Source organism: Meriones unguiculatus, chromosome 5 (genome assembly GCF_030254825.1).
Source record: "Meriones unguiculatus strain TT.TT164.6M chromosome 5, Bangor_MerUng_6.1, whole genome shotgun sequence".
Lineage (NCBI taxonomy): Eukaryota > Metazoa > Chordata > Mammalia > Rodentia > Muridae > Meriones > Meriones unguiculatus.
The window spans coordinates 93,939,283-93,953,372 of NC_083353.1; the positions used below are offsets into that span (position 1 = coordinate 93,939,283).

At 39.1% G+C, this 14,090-nt stretch overlaps 1 protein-coding gene across 2 annotated transcripts in view; it reads right to left on the reverse strand.

The window, feature by feature from the left end:
• Positions 1–14,090, reverse strand: part of Cntn3 (contactin 3) — a 396,519-nt gene that overhangs the window by 377,138 nt on the left and 5,291 nt on the right. Inside the window, exon 1 of one of the 2 annotated variants that reach the window (XM_060383859.1) lies at positions 7,271–7,417. The exons of the other annotated variant lie outside the window; for it this stretch is intronic. The gene's annotated coding sequence lies outside the window, so the exon portion shown is untranslated. Of the gene's footprint in view, positions 1–7,270; positions 7,418–14,090 lie in introns of those variants that run through there. 2 annotated transcript variants of the gene reach the window in all.

Sequence of the window (14,090 nt, forward strand, 5' to 3'; positions counted from 1 at the left end):
ACACACAGAGAGACACACACACATATGTAAACATCCCCCAGTCACACAAAATAGAACAACTGGGAAAATGGGGAACTAAAGTTTGATTTGAAGGGGTGAAAGGGGTGGCATATGGAATGAAAGATGTTGACAATGTGAAAGACTGAGGAAACATGGAAGAGGGAGGCGACACTCCACAGAGAGCATTTTGTTCCCCTTGCTCAAGCCGGGGAGAAAAGGAATGCACAGGCACACAGTATGAAATCTGCTGCCCGTGTCCCAGTGGAGGCCATATGGGGTGGCCAGATGATAGGATTATTTACTATAATTCTCCCCATCTCTTGCACTATTAAATACATAGCACTTTGGCTTAGAATTCAAAAGTGTATTTCATATTTCAGGACATAGTATTAAACAGTGAAAACCAAAAATGCCCACAACGAATGACCAAATTCAATTAATAAAACTCATACCCTTGCTTGCCAAGTACAGTTATGAATATAAAATCAGAGGATACAAGGGACCTGAGCACCAGTGATCCAAAGGTCCTTCCAGGCAGAAACTATATACTTCTGCCATTAGAGAGTATTATGCTCTGAGAGGCAGACATGCGAAGCCTTCAACATGGCATCCACATGTATGCAAGGGAATCCCCACACATTGAGGAGGTAGAAACAATTCTCTGAAATGTGATCCCATTCTGCCCGTATTTCTAATTACCCTGGCACTAAGAGGAAGCAGCCTATCTATTTCATTAATAAAGGATTCTAAATGTACACCCTGGTGAAGGCAGGAAAGGGTGGCAGCTGGGATGCGGCTCCGTAGCTCGATGAGAACATTTGCTGAGTATTCACGGAGCCCTGGGTTCCACCCTCTGCACTTCACATACATTGGGCACGTGATACACACCTGTAATCCCAGCATTTGAGAGGTGGGGGTAAGAGGATCTGAAGGGCAGGGACCTCTTTGGCTACTCATCTGAGAGGAGCTAAGTTTATATAAGAGCTGCAGTCACAAGTCTGACATGAAGCATCTGTTAATAAAAATTGATATTGATCATATGTATACAAATTTTCTGTAATCAGTCTTAATAGTAGCTTTGCCCCTAAACCAGAAAATCATATTTTGTGACTATTTCAACATGTTTATCACTATCCTCACAAGAATGAATCTATCAGACATACAGACCTCTTCACATGATTCAATACAGATGAAAAAAAAATCACATTCTAAGCAAAAATATTCCATAAGTAGTGGTCATTCTAGACTTTATTTATTAGGCATATCTATACTGTTAGTATTTTTTAATGAATAAGGAGTAACTGAGGCTTTGCTCCTCCTAGCTACTGAGCTGGAGGTTTGTGAAATGGAATTTACAATTACTAAAAAGAAAACAGCCCCAAATCCCACAACTCCTTTCACTTAATTATTCATGATATCGATCAGAGCATTTATTTTTAAAAACAGATGAAGTTAGAACACACTCACACAGAAGATTTCCTGCTGGCTTACATCACTGCAGTCAGGGGAGTTTCTTTCTCAGGGATTCAGACTTAGCATACGGAAATTTCAAAGCCAATCAAACATCATCAGGACATGTTGGAAACAAGCTTGGGGTATTAAAAGTCATTTTGCAGGTGACACTTTTTATCCTAATTCCCTCATCAAGATTAATTTCTGTTTATTGTTCTTGATCGTAAAACTTAAATAACTTCTGCAATACTAAGAATAAATTCACTGATGCTGAGGAAAATTGGATGGGTAAGCATTTAGGAAATTAGAAATTACTTCAGGTTTACAAGCTGTGTTCCCTAGTGATAAATCACAAGACAGAAACATTAGCAAAAGACACATTCTAATTCTCATTAAGGATATCTCGGAGACCTCCAGAAAACATATGCAGGTTCAAGCAGCTTCCTGGAAATAGTAGGACTTTAGAGGTAAAAATCCAACCATTCCTTTAGCCCCACTAGCCCCCAGAGGACGCAGAATCTGTGACCCCTTCTCTAGATTCTGGGCTGCCCTGGTGACATGAGTAAGCTAGCAGAATGTGTTAGAGGAGAAACAATGGAAAACCCAGGTTTCTGCATTATGAGACCTTTGAGTCTCCACTGCTGGGAATTCAAGGGAACAGAGAACCAATGTGAATTACAGGACAACAGTGTAGCAATCCAGAAAGGTCTCAGCCACTCTGATCCCCAAACTGACCATCAAAGTTTTTCCCCTTCTAGAGGCTTGCTGTGTGCACTGGGTCTCTGTCCTTATCACCAGCTCTGTTTTCCCACTGCCTGTCTCCTCTGGGAATTGTATGTAAACTGATACTGAAAAAGCCTCCCTCCTCAAATTCCTAAACTATACACAATACAAATGATAAATAAATGTTGCAAACCATTAAATTGTGGCAGAGTTTGATTCACAGATACTGTGTATCTATATCTGCAGCAGATAATGGATACATTTATAAAATGAATTCCATGTAGTGTGATTTGCATATTACACTGCATCCTTCAATATAATAAGCAACCGGTCCATATGGAGAATGATCCAAGAGAGCCAGGCTTCTGGTTTTTAATGCATGGCTTTATTAAGCATGTAGCAAGAAAATGTGTAAGAACAAATAGCAAGTAGCAGATAAACAGCACAAGCACCATCATCAAGTTGAGCACTTATAAATAACATTTAGCATTTACTGACTGGGGAAGCCCTGCTGAGTTATGCTAGAGTTCTGGAAGGAGAGATCCTAGGAAGAACAGAGAATTATCTCCATAAACAAGCTTCGGCCTTCTTGCTCCCACAACAACAAGCATTTCTATACACTGTGGGCTAAGCAATAGTAACTTGTAGGAAATGCCTACCTCATGCCTCTTTTAGTCTTTCCCAAGAACACATGCTTTTAATATTACTGTTTTCTATTCTCCTTTCACCTTATCACAGAGACAAGGGATGAGCCAGCCAGTGTGCTCAGAATAAGGTTCTGGAGGGATACTTGAGATAAACATACTTTAATCTGAGATCTAAGGGACTCATCTTCCTCTCAAGGTCAGCATTCAATGAGAAGCACGTAACAATTTACTAATATAACATACATTACAGCAATGCACATTCATCTATAAAAGAAAAGCACTCCATAATGGACTCATTATGCACTAGCCTATAAGATAAAATAATGACAATGCAGTATCATATAACAATACCAACCACTTAATACATGATTATTTCTGCATGATATAGGTATGGAGTACCTAGTAAGACCTTAGTGTGCCTAACACAGGTAACCAGTACTCGGGGAAATTATATGATATAGAGTTGGCACATAGGGAAGTAAAAGGCAAAGATAACATAATGGCTGTCTTTAAAACTCGGAAAACTATTTTAAAAATGTAGAAATAAATATATTGAAGTAGTGCAGCATCATAAGATAGCTCATTTGTCACAGGTGGCAAAGGAATGGTTAGCACAGGACCTAGGACAGAACTGCTTCTCATGAAATGGTACTGACTACTCACTGAGCTCAAAGACCCCAAACCATGACAGACTGTGAATACGTAGTGGGCTCTTTGTTAATTTTATCTTATTTGCTCGATACTTTTAATTGTTTGTTTTATTCCCGATTATTATGTGTGAGAGTACCCCCTCGGGCGCACACTTCTGAGTGCAAACATGTGAAGGTCAAGACTCCAACGTTCAGTAGCTGATTCCGTCTTTCTCCCAGCAACTCGGGGATCAAACTCTAGTGTCATCATGCTTGTGTGGCAAGTGCTTTTATCTGCTGGACCATCTTGCTGGACTTGGTTCAACATATCTGGGAGCCTTCCCTGAGCTCAGGAACTAGTGAAAACCAAGTTTCCCCTTTCCCTACTGCTCAACACGAGAAACAGACATTCAGTAAGAGTAGTAATAAGGAAAGGAAGATCAATTGTTTACTAATGTGCCATCTAATCTGAACTGGTGAGATCAGTAGAAGATCTTAGCAGCAGCTGCCGGCAGGTGTGAAAAAATCTGGAAGGAACCAAAGATATGTTGAACTGTGCTTCAGTGAGTAGTTGTACATGGGAGCCTGTTCAGGAAAAGCTAGTGAAATTCCGACAGGAGGAGTAACACTTCTCCAGGATAATGCCAACAAAGGTGGTGGGATTTAAATCATGAAAGCCTTACTATCCACATCAACTAATTTAGACTTTACCCAAAGAGCAACTTAAAGGCACTGATGTTCTATAAAGATTTAATATTTAGAAGACAAACACTAGCTGTGCTATATAAATAGAATCAAGCTGATACAGAATGAGAAGCTGGGCTATGGCTAGATAGTGACGCAATGGCTTCCTCTACCCAGTACCCACAGTTCAAACCCTGGTGCTGCTGGGCAAAAACAGAATGTACAACAAAGGAGGAGACACCAGAATCGAAGCTTCTGAAGTGGCTGAGACATATGATGAAGGTGGCATAGATGAAGATGTTAAAAAGAAAACAAAAAGCTGAAGAAAACTGGGCTGTTTCAGGAGTTATATTTTCTGTGGGGAAAGTAAACAAGACCTCCATGTTAATTCTATATGCTTTTTAAATAAAGAGGGATTTTTGTTTTGTTTTGTTTTGTTTTTTTAAATCACAAGCCCTGCTGCAATTTGGTTGCATGCTGCTGTGGTCTTTTGGGTAGAGTAGGGGATATAGTGATTTTTAAAAAGGTAACGGGCAAGGATGTTGATGGAGTCAAATATATATATATATATATATATATATATATACATATACATACATATACATATATATGTATGCTTTAAAGCTGAGGATTTATGAACAATGGCACACTGTAGCAGGAGTCCATAATACTGTAACAATTTATGTGATGATGACACCTACAAACATGTTGTTCTGTGTGTATGGTTATCCTGGAATGTGTGTAACCTGTGGGCCACAGGGTAGACATGTATGCCAGTGCACAACTTGGGGTTGAGGGAACTAAAAGCCTAAAGAATTTCTTTGACCAGAAAAACGGCATTAGTCTTGCTTGTTTTCGTGTTTGCAGAGAGTTGGTGAAGGATTCTGCTCCTGGCAGCCACCTAGGACCAAGGCTCACAGTCCTTCTGTGTCAAGCTTGGCTTCATCAGACACAGCATTATATAAGAAAAGAAACCAAGCACCCACAATAGGAAGAGACTCCATATGGAATGCTCACAATGCATTAGCCAAAGCAAATCAAACTGATCCTCTCCATGGACGGGGCAGTTGAGAACCATACTCTCTCCCAACATTCCAGGACAGTAATCATGCCAACAGGGGAATAAACATCTCTACACCACAGCAGTGGCTGAAAAGTTCTGAGAGAGAAAACCAAGTCTTTCAAAAGATAGGTACAAATGTGAGAGCTGTAAAGAAAACTGAGCACTTCCCCAGTGGACCTCCCCTCTCAGTGGACTTGGGGAGGGGCATGGGAGGAGGCTATAGCTCCTCATCCTTGGGGATGAGGGAGGGGCTACAGCTGGGATACAAAGTGAACAAACTGTAATCAATAAAAATAAATTAACTTTAAAAATTAAAAAGAAAACGATTTTAAAAGATACTAAATATAAATATAACAGGGACAAAGTAAAGGAAAGCAGGGCCTGAGGCTGTGGGTTAGTGGGTAAAGTGTTTGCTGTACAAGCATGAGGACATGAGTTAAGATCCCCAGCACCCACACAAAAACTAGGCATATACACTATTAAGTGGTAGGCAGTTTGCCTATATTAAGTAGTATACATATTACTGCTAAGAAACACACCATTTGTTACAATAAAAGAAAGAAGTCAGTTGTAATGGGATCCAATAGTCTCTGAGAGCTTCCAACATGTGTTTTCCTTCATGCATATGTCTCCTTTACTTAGGAAGCAATTAAGCAGTAATAATTCATTCATGGGCAACAAAGTGGCATTTTGCATTTCCTGTCTCTAATTTGAAAGGCAACTAAAATCTAGGGGTCATTTATAATGCTTAATGGGCATGAGGTTTAGTGGCATGGCAAATTGCATTATTGGCCTAAATTCTTCATCCCTTCCTATATTTGCATCCTTAGCCACATGTCTTTATAGTTCTTCCCACATAATAGAGATCATTCTCCATTCCTGAGTTAGCGTTTAGTCATGTTTCTTTTCATGGTCAACAGAATGGGTGAAAAGCGATAAAATTCTTGTGGCAAGCAAGATAAAAGGATCTATACCATTTGCACTTTTGTCTTTGGAAATATTATGAAAACGATTTTCATCAGAGAACTGCTTCATCCGTAGATCAAAGGCAGGTGAAAACGACCATGCCAGCCCCATCTACAGCTTAACCAAATTAAACCAGTCCTGTCTGCACCCCAATTGACTCATGAAAACATGATTAAGCCTAACTGAGTTCAGCAGAGCCATCCACAGGCAACAGAAAAAGAGCCGCATACATTTCTCATATTAAGCTACCAACATTTGTGGATTTGTTTTATGTGTAGAATAATAGAGGTAATAATGAAATCATAAAGGTAGATTGTGATCTGTTGATTCTATAACCCATGCAGTTTTGCAGTGTGTAACACACTTTCAAGAATGCAGCAGAAGCTTTACTTCCTAGAGGGTAGGCATGGTGGCACAGGTCTATATTGTCAGCTGTTTGGCAGGTAGAGTGCAGAGGTTCCTGAATCTTCTGTTAGCCCAAGCAACACAGTGAGGCTTAGTGCTTTTTTAATGATGTTTCAATTGAAATAGAATTGTATCACTTTCTTCCCTTCTTTTTCTCCCTCCAGCCCCTCCCACTACTCTCCCTTGAACCACCCTCATGTCCGTCTCCACTCTTTTTAATTAAAGAGTGAAACTTTGATTCACTAGTAATGATTTATATTGGCTTTTTTTTTTTCTAAGAAAAAAAAAATCTACCATTGGATGTAGTATCTATAATAAAACCATAAGATTTGTAGCCTGTTGACATGATGAGAGCTCTGAGGTCTGGAAATAACAGTCAGGATCTGGTGCCTCAAAATATGTTATGAAATCCAATACATCAGTTCTCTGAGCTGGGCCCTGGTATGTACAGGGGCAGGGTCCTACAGATGAAGAAGTGTCTTTAACCCTGAGTTAATTGCTACTTTTCAGGCAACTGTAAGCCCAAGAAAACCTTTGTACCGATAATCACCCAGTATCGTACGCTACTTTTCGCAGCATACAGCAGACTGAGACAGGGTGGGCCAGTGTGTTGTTTGTGCATGTGCCTAGGAGTGTGCTTAGTGTATGTGAGACTCGGGAGTACACTCTACAAGACTTTATTGATGTCTAGAAATACTCACCCTTTTCCACTTTTATTGTCTCTGCGCGCCTCATACTATTTCTAATCCAAGCTTCCCGTTGCAAGACTTAGCTAAGCCTCATAGGCTTCTGCCTTTTGCAGTGACACTAACACATCCCAGATGATAGGGTTTCCTATCGCGAGTTCCACAGAGACCAATGCTGTAATGAAAAAAAAAAAAAAAAAGCTGCAGAGGGGAAAGTTGAGAATTAGAAGCATTTATTTTTTAAGGAACAACTGAAAGAAGAGGCATAGGGAACTAGAAGTATGAAAGGGCACAGGCAGATGCTGAAGTTTAAAGCAATTTAAGTAGAACATTCAAGGGCTGGCATGACCATTCAGTTCATTCTGTACAAATTAATGCAAAACTGGCTAGTGTGTCCAAGCTTCCATTGACCAAAGGACACCATCAATGTGTAACACCTTGTTGCCCCCTACCTCCCTACCCCTGTGTTCCATTGAGAAAGTTCCCTAAGGCAATGAGAAATTCTCAAGGCTGTGAGTAAACAGCAGATGGTATTCGAGGCATGGCACAGTAACACTGGTCTTACATTAGTGTTTCTAAATGGAGGATGATAGCACCCACTACAGAAAAGTAACTTCAACCGGGATTCCAGAGAGTGAAGCCATAAAGAGGAGGCATACAATTCATCCACTGCCTGGAAGGAAGTTATGCCACCCTCAAAAGACCCATTGCTCTAACACAAAACTGTGGGTCATGCTTGCTGTTGAAAGGCTCTGAAACTTTCAGTTGTATGCTACCAAAACCAAAACAGACTATTCACAAAACAGGAAGAGGTGTAATATCAAATAAACTGATATTTATTTACATCCCTCAAAAGTTCCATAAATACCATTATATGATTGAAACAAGAAAAAGAAACAAAGAAACAAAGATATTAAATCCTATAGGTTGTAAAAGTATTATTAAATATGAAGAATAATAATACTAAATATTAAACTATGCAAATTAGTCCATAGATTCCACACAATGTTTATCAACATGGCACAATGAAGTTTTCCACAAAAATTTAGATCATCAGTCATAGTGGGCTGCACAACAATTTATCTCTATACGACCTGAAAAAGAGTAAAAGGAGAACACATCAAGTTAAAAAAAATCTGTAAAGCCCCCCTCCAAAAAAAAAAAAAAAAACTCTTTAAAAGAGAAATAGTAAGAGCTGGAGAGGATAGGAACTACAAAAGGAGAGCAACAGAACAAGAAAATTTGAACACAGGGAACTTCGCAAAGACTCATACTCCAACCAAGGGCTATTCATGGAGATAACCTAGAACCCTGACAATGCAGCCACTTCTGATGAGAACTGATAGACTAAGATCAGAAAGAAGGAGAGGAGGACCTCCCCTATCAGTGGACTTGTGGAGGAGCATACATGCAGAAAGGGGGGGAGGGTGGGACCGGGAGGGGAGGAGGGAAGGGCTTATGGGGGGGATACAAAATGAATGAAGTGTAATTAATAAAAGATAAATAAAAAAATAAAAAAAGAGTTAAGTAATAATGTACAAAAATGGAAATAAGATCTTTAAATCTTAAGTCTGTTGAGGGTTAATACAAAAGAGAGAGAGAGGGAGAGAGAGAGAAAGAGAAAATTAAGACCTGAATAACAAGAAAAGAAGTTGATGACTTAAAATTAACAACAAAACTGAATGATCATTTCACAGAAAAACACAAGTCAGTGACCAAGAACAGCATGCTTGGCATATAGAACACATCTCTGCAAGCTAAGCATATCCTGTTGCTTGTTATAAAGGCTACATGAGATAACGAAAACTAGAGCTAGTGAGGAGATAGGTAAAGGAGATGCCTTGCTCACCACAGGTGGGAACATAAATTAACTCCACCATTGTGGAAAAAAAGTATGGATGGTCCTCAAAAACACAATTACCACCACTACTGTGCACATGTGGTGTGTGTATACATACACATATTGAAACATGTGAGTGTGTGAAAGGAAATCCGTATATTGAAGAGTCACTTGCACCCTTCTTTGTAGTGTTATTCACAATAGTCAAGGCATGGGATCATCCCTGATATCCATATTTTGATGGACACACACACACACACACACTATTAGCCTTAAAGTGAAGGAAATTGTGTTTTTGCAAGAGTATGTGTGAAATTGGAAGCTATTTATATTAGGTGTGAATGGCCTGGCACAGGAAGTATTCCACTTGATCTCTCTTCTATACAGCAGTAAATAATGTTAAACTCACAGAAGTCGAGTGTGGTCACCAGACACTGAGCAGAGCCGGGGAAGACATTTGTCAAAAGACAAAGAATTTCAATTGGACAGGAAGAATGACTTTAAGAAATCAACTTAAGATATAGCAACTTTTGAAATTTTTTCTTTATTATTGTTTATTACAATGTATTCACTTTGTGTCCCGGCTCTAGCCCCTTCCCTCATCTCCTTCCAATCCCACCCTCCCTCCCTCTTCCCCTTCCACATCCCTCCCTTAGTCCACTGATAGGGGAGGTCCTCCTCCCCTTCCATCTGATCCTAGCCCATCAGGTCTCATTAGAACTATCTGGATCCTCTTTCTCTGTGGCATGGTTAGGCCACCTCACCAAGGGGAGGTGATCAAAGAGCCAGCCACTGAGTCCATGTCAGAGATAGCCCTTGTTCCCCTTACTAGGAAAGCCACTTGGAGACTGAGCTGCCCATGGGATACATTTTAGCAGGAGGTCTAGGTCCTCTCCATTCATGGTCCTAGACTGATTCATCAGTCTCTGCAGGATCCCCTGAGCCCAGATTTTTTGGCTCTGTTGGTCTCTTTGTGGAGCTCCTAAAAAGATACAGCAACTTTTTAAAAACAATCCAATGTACACTTAAAAATTACTAGATTTTAAGTATTCTTACCAGAAAATATGTATAACTTAATATTTATGCTAATTACTTTAATTTATTCATTACTGTGTATATTTTCATATCAACAAGCTGTTGATTAATATATACTTTTTTCAGAAAATTTATAAAATAAAACTTTTAAATAAGGTGTTTATATGTATTGCTGCTGTCTAAAATATCCCCAAAACTTAGAGGTTTAAAATAACCACATTTTCTGCTGATTCTAGATGCAACCAGAGCTCAGCAAAGCACCATGATTGCTGGCTGTGCTTCTACCTAGTCACCTGACTGCTCAGGTGTGGTAGGATGGCCTCATGCTAATGTCTAAGGGTTCCGACTATCTGCTGTCTAATGGCAGACTAAGATAGGATTATTAAGGCTCCTTACAAGGTGACTCAGAGTAGAAAGTTATTGTGAACAGAAACTACCTGATCTCTTGGGACCTGAAGGTGAAGAATTCACAAGGTGCTTCTCAGACACTCCATCATACAAAGGCTAAAGAAAGTTTTACCTGCACTGTCCTTATAAGCAGTCTGCCACCAAGCTGCTATGCATTTCACTGTTTGCTGAATGTATGCTTCTCTGAAGACAGAAATTAAAAATTGCCTTTCTGTTCTTCCCTGCCATAAAGGCTGTGCAAACATGCAATATGTTCAATAAGAGATAACTGAAAGCAATGACACCCTAGCTGGTCAGTACAGAAGGCACGATCTTAAATTTGACCCTAAAGTAAGAAAAGCTAAAAATGGAAATGAAGGGGAGAGTAAGCTGGAGGAGAGAAAAAATAATTAGTTGACTCATTTTAAAAATCATGGAGATGTGTGAATCCTGAAATAATCCAAGATGTCACCCCATCCTTTGATTTGAATCTCTTTTGCCTGAACAGTTTAAAAAGTCTGTATATCTTACTTTAGAAATTTTTATGATTTGGAGTTAAGATAAGCTCACTCTTATCTCTAGCTTGAGCATTGTTTGTATGTACACGGACATGCATTGGTTTGTGAGTATGAAATAGAGTGGCAGGCATCAGAAGACCAACACTGAGAAGAAAGAAAAAGCACAAGAAAATAATCATGTTCTAAGATTTGAAGAATTAAAAAAAAAATCAAAAGTCAGGAATCAGAGGTCAAAAACAAAAGGTATTATTCAAGGTTCTCAGCAACAATTACACTGTTCAATTAAAAGGAGACAAGCCTTATATTCCAAAAATTTCCATCAGATAGAAATATACACTGTACTCATAAGGATCTTCACACCATGTGTGATTGGTTTCAAGACACAAGAAAACTCACATATTGAGTGTTCTGTTATTTTCAAAACCAATAATGCCATTACACACTGTCAAAATGACTGACCAGAAGAAAAAGCTCTTAAAAACTGATGCAATAGCTGAATAAATTAATACTGAATGTGAACATGCTTATCTTTACATGGCACAAGAGGACATTTTTAATGAATGGGGCAAGGAGGAGAATCTTTGGTGGTCAAGTTTCAAAACCATGCAGTTATGCACAAAGCATTCGGGTAGCTGCATGTAAAGTAGAAAGGAACCCTAGCAAATATTTACTGAGAGCCAAAGAAGAATGACATAAATCATCTAATACATACAAAATGGAAGTGTTTCTATAGTCAGAGGGGATAAGAGGCGAGGGGAGAAAGTGTTGTCATGTGCACCCCACTCTGGAACAAATTTGCCTTATCTGTATTCCACAGCTCTCAAATATTCACCAGAATTAGGGCCGATGCCTGGTAATCAGCTACTCTGCTGCTTTACATGCAGGGATGGGGCCAGGCAAAGTGCGCAACATACATCAGATTAGATCACTAGCTATATTGTTCGGGTTGATTTTAATTGCCTGAAAAGTGTCATTACCATCTTCTGCAATGTGCTAAGTTATTTTAGAGAGTGCCTATTTCCATGTAAGAAATAAAAATGGACTGCAATCCTGTAAGAACACGCAGAGGGAGATTTGGTTTGATTTTAGCTTTGGCGGCATGAAAAACCTACCCAAGTCTGAACATAGAAACAAGTGGTTGTTTTTTGTTTTTTTACCTGTAGAACTTTGCAAATGTATTTTGGAAAATCAACACAGATTCACACTCTGATGACCCCAGAGAACTACCCAAATGTCATGTCCAGGTTGGTAAAATTCTTGCAGTTTTCATTTCCACGGTTACTCTTACATCCTGCAGCTTCAAGGTGAGAGAATTCATGAAATTTAAGAACCAGAAATATTTCCACAGAAAAGATATATGGAAATAGACTCTTCCAAACCTAGAAGACATTTGCAAAGATATATAACAGTGACTGCTAACATGGAAATGCTGTCCCTTGAGAGAGTTGTTGTAAAAATCAAATTTTTATATATAAGAATCCGTACCTGAGACAGAATGCTACCCTCGAGACCAGGCTTTTAAAATGGTGAAAACTGAATGGTGTCTATAGTCTGGTTAACAGCAACCATGTGAGGAAGCTGAGTGAAAAGTGGACACAACTCATGTTTTGTTATATACTACTCTTGTCTTATAATTATTTAAAACATTTAAGTTAAAATACAGATTGAGGAGCTTCGGCCCAAGGATGATTCAGAAAATCTTAGAGGGACTGTGGAACCTCTGTGAACTCAGCAGGGCAAGAACATGCTCCTGCCGGGAGAAAACAAGAGCTGGAGAGCCAGCTCAGTGGGCAAAGAGCTAGATTCTCAGCAGTCACATAAAAGCCAACCAGAAAGGCACATGTGCACAAACCCAGCTCTGGGTTAGGCAAAGACACAAGGATCCCGGGAGCTTGCTAGACAACCAGCCTACCCAAATCTGTGAGCTCCAGTTTCAGTGAGACACCATGGCTCAAAAATGCCTTTCATCTTGAAGCTGCCCATCAGGGGAGCAGTTGAGGAATACACTGAACTCTGGCCTCTCACGTACAAGTACACACATGTACCTGCACACACAAACATGCAAGAGTGTGTGAGAAATGACTGGCGGCCTTTCTGTAGGATGCAGGGCTACCCTTGAATGGGTGAGTGATGAAGCGACTAATATCCACAAAGCCTCCACTCATTCCAAAATAATTGTTTACAATTTAGCAAGACATGCTTTTGATTTGCTGTGAGTCGGTCATTTACTTGTTTATTCCAGATGTTCATGATTTTATGAAAATAACATGATGAATTTGAGACTCTTGAATTACTTCAGTTCACTATAATCTGCTCATTATTATATTAAAACCAATACTTAGAATCTATAGCTTAGCCTTCCTTTAAAGAAAATTCTATTTGTCATAGGATTTTCTTTTTTTTCTTAGTTACTTTTTTTGTTTTTTGTTTTTGTTTTGAGACAAGTTTTTTTTTGGTTTTGTTTTGTTTTTTGTTTTTTGTTTTTTGTTTTTTTTTTTCTGTATAGCTCAGGCAACCCTAGAACTCACTTTGTAGACCAGGTTGGCCTCGAACTTAAAGATCCACCTGCTTCTGCCTCCTAAGTGCTGGGATTAAAGACACTACAGCCACGACCACCCAGCTGTCATAGGTTTGTCTAAATTCTAGTCATATCATTTGCTGTCAACCCATGACCTATCACTCAAAACCTGCATACATTAAAAATCTTACGGATATATACCTAAATGACTTCAGGCAGCCCCATATAACTGTAGCCGAACTTCACGCCAATAAAAGAGGGTAGACTTTCATTATATAGATATTTAACAAATTCCTAATATGGATATGTTGCTCCATTGTACTAGAAAAGGCAGATATTAAACAATTTTACAATACTAATATCTAATCCATCTTCCTTAAAACTAAGTCCTTTTTTTTTTCTTTGCATCAATTTATTTGTCCATTTTAAAACCAACTATTACAAAGCATTAGTGATATCAGTGATCCTCTTTCTAATCAGATGGAGTCTTTATTGGGGAGATGAATAAGGATGGATATAAATGGCACTTTCTTAATT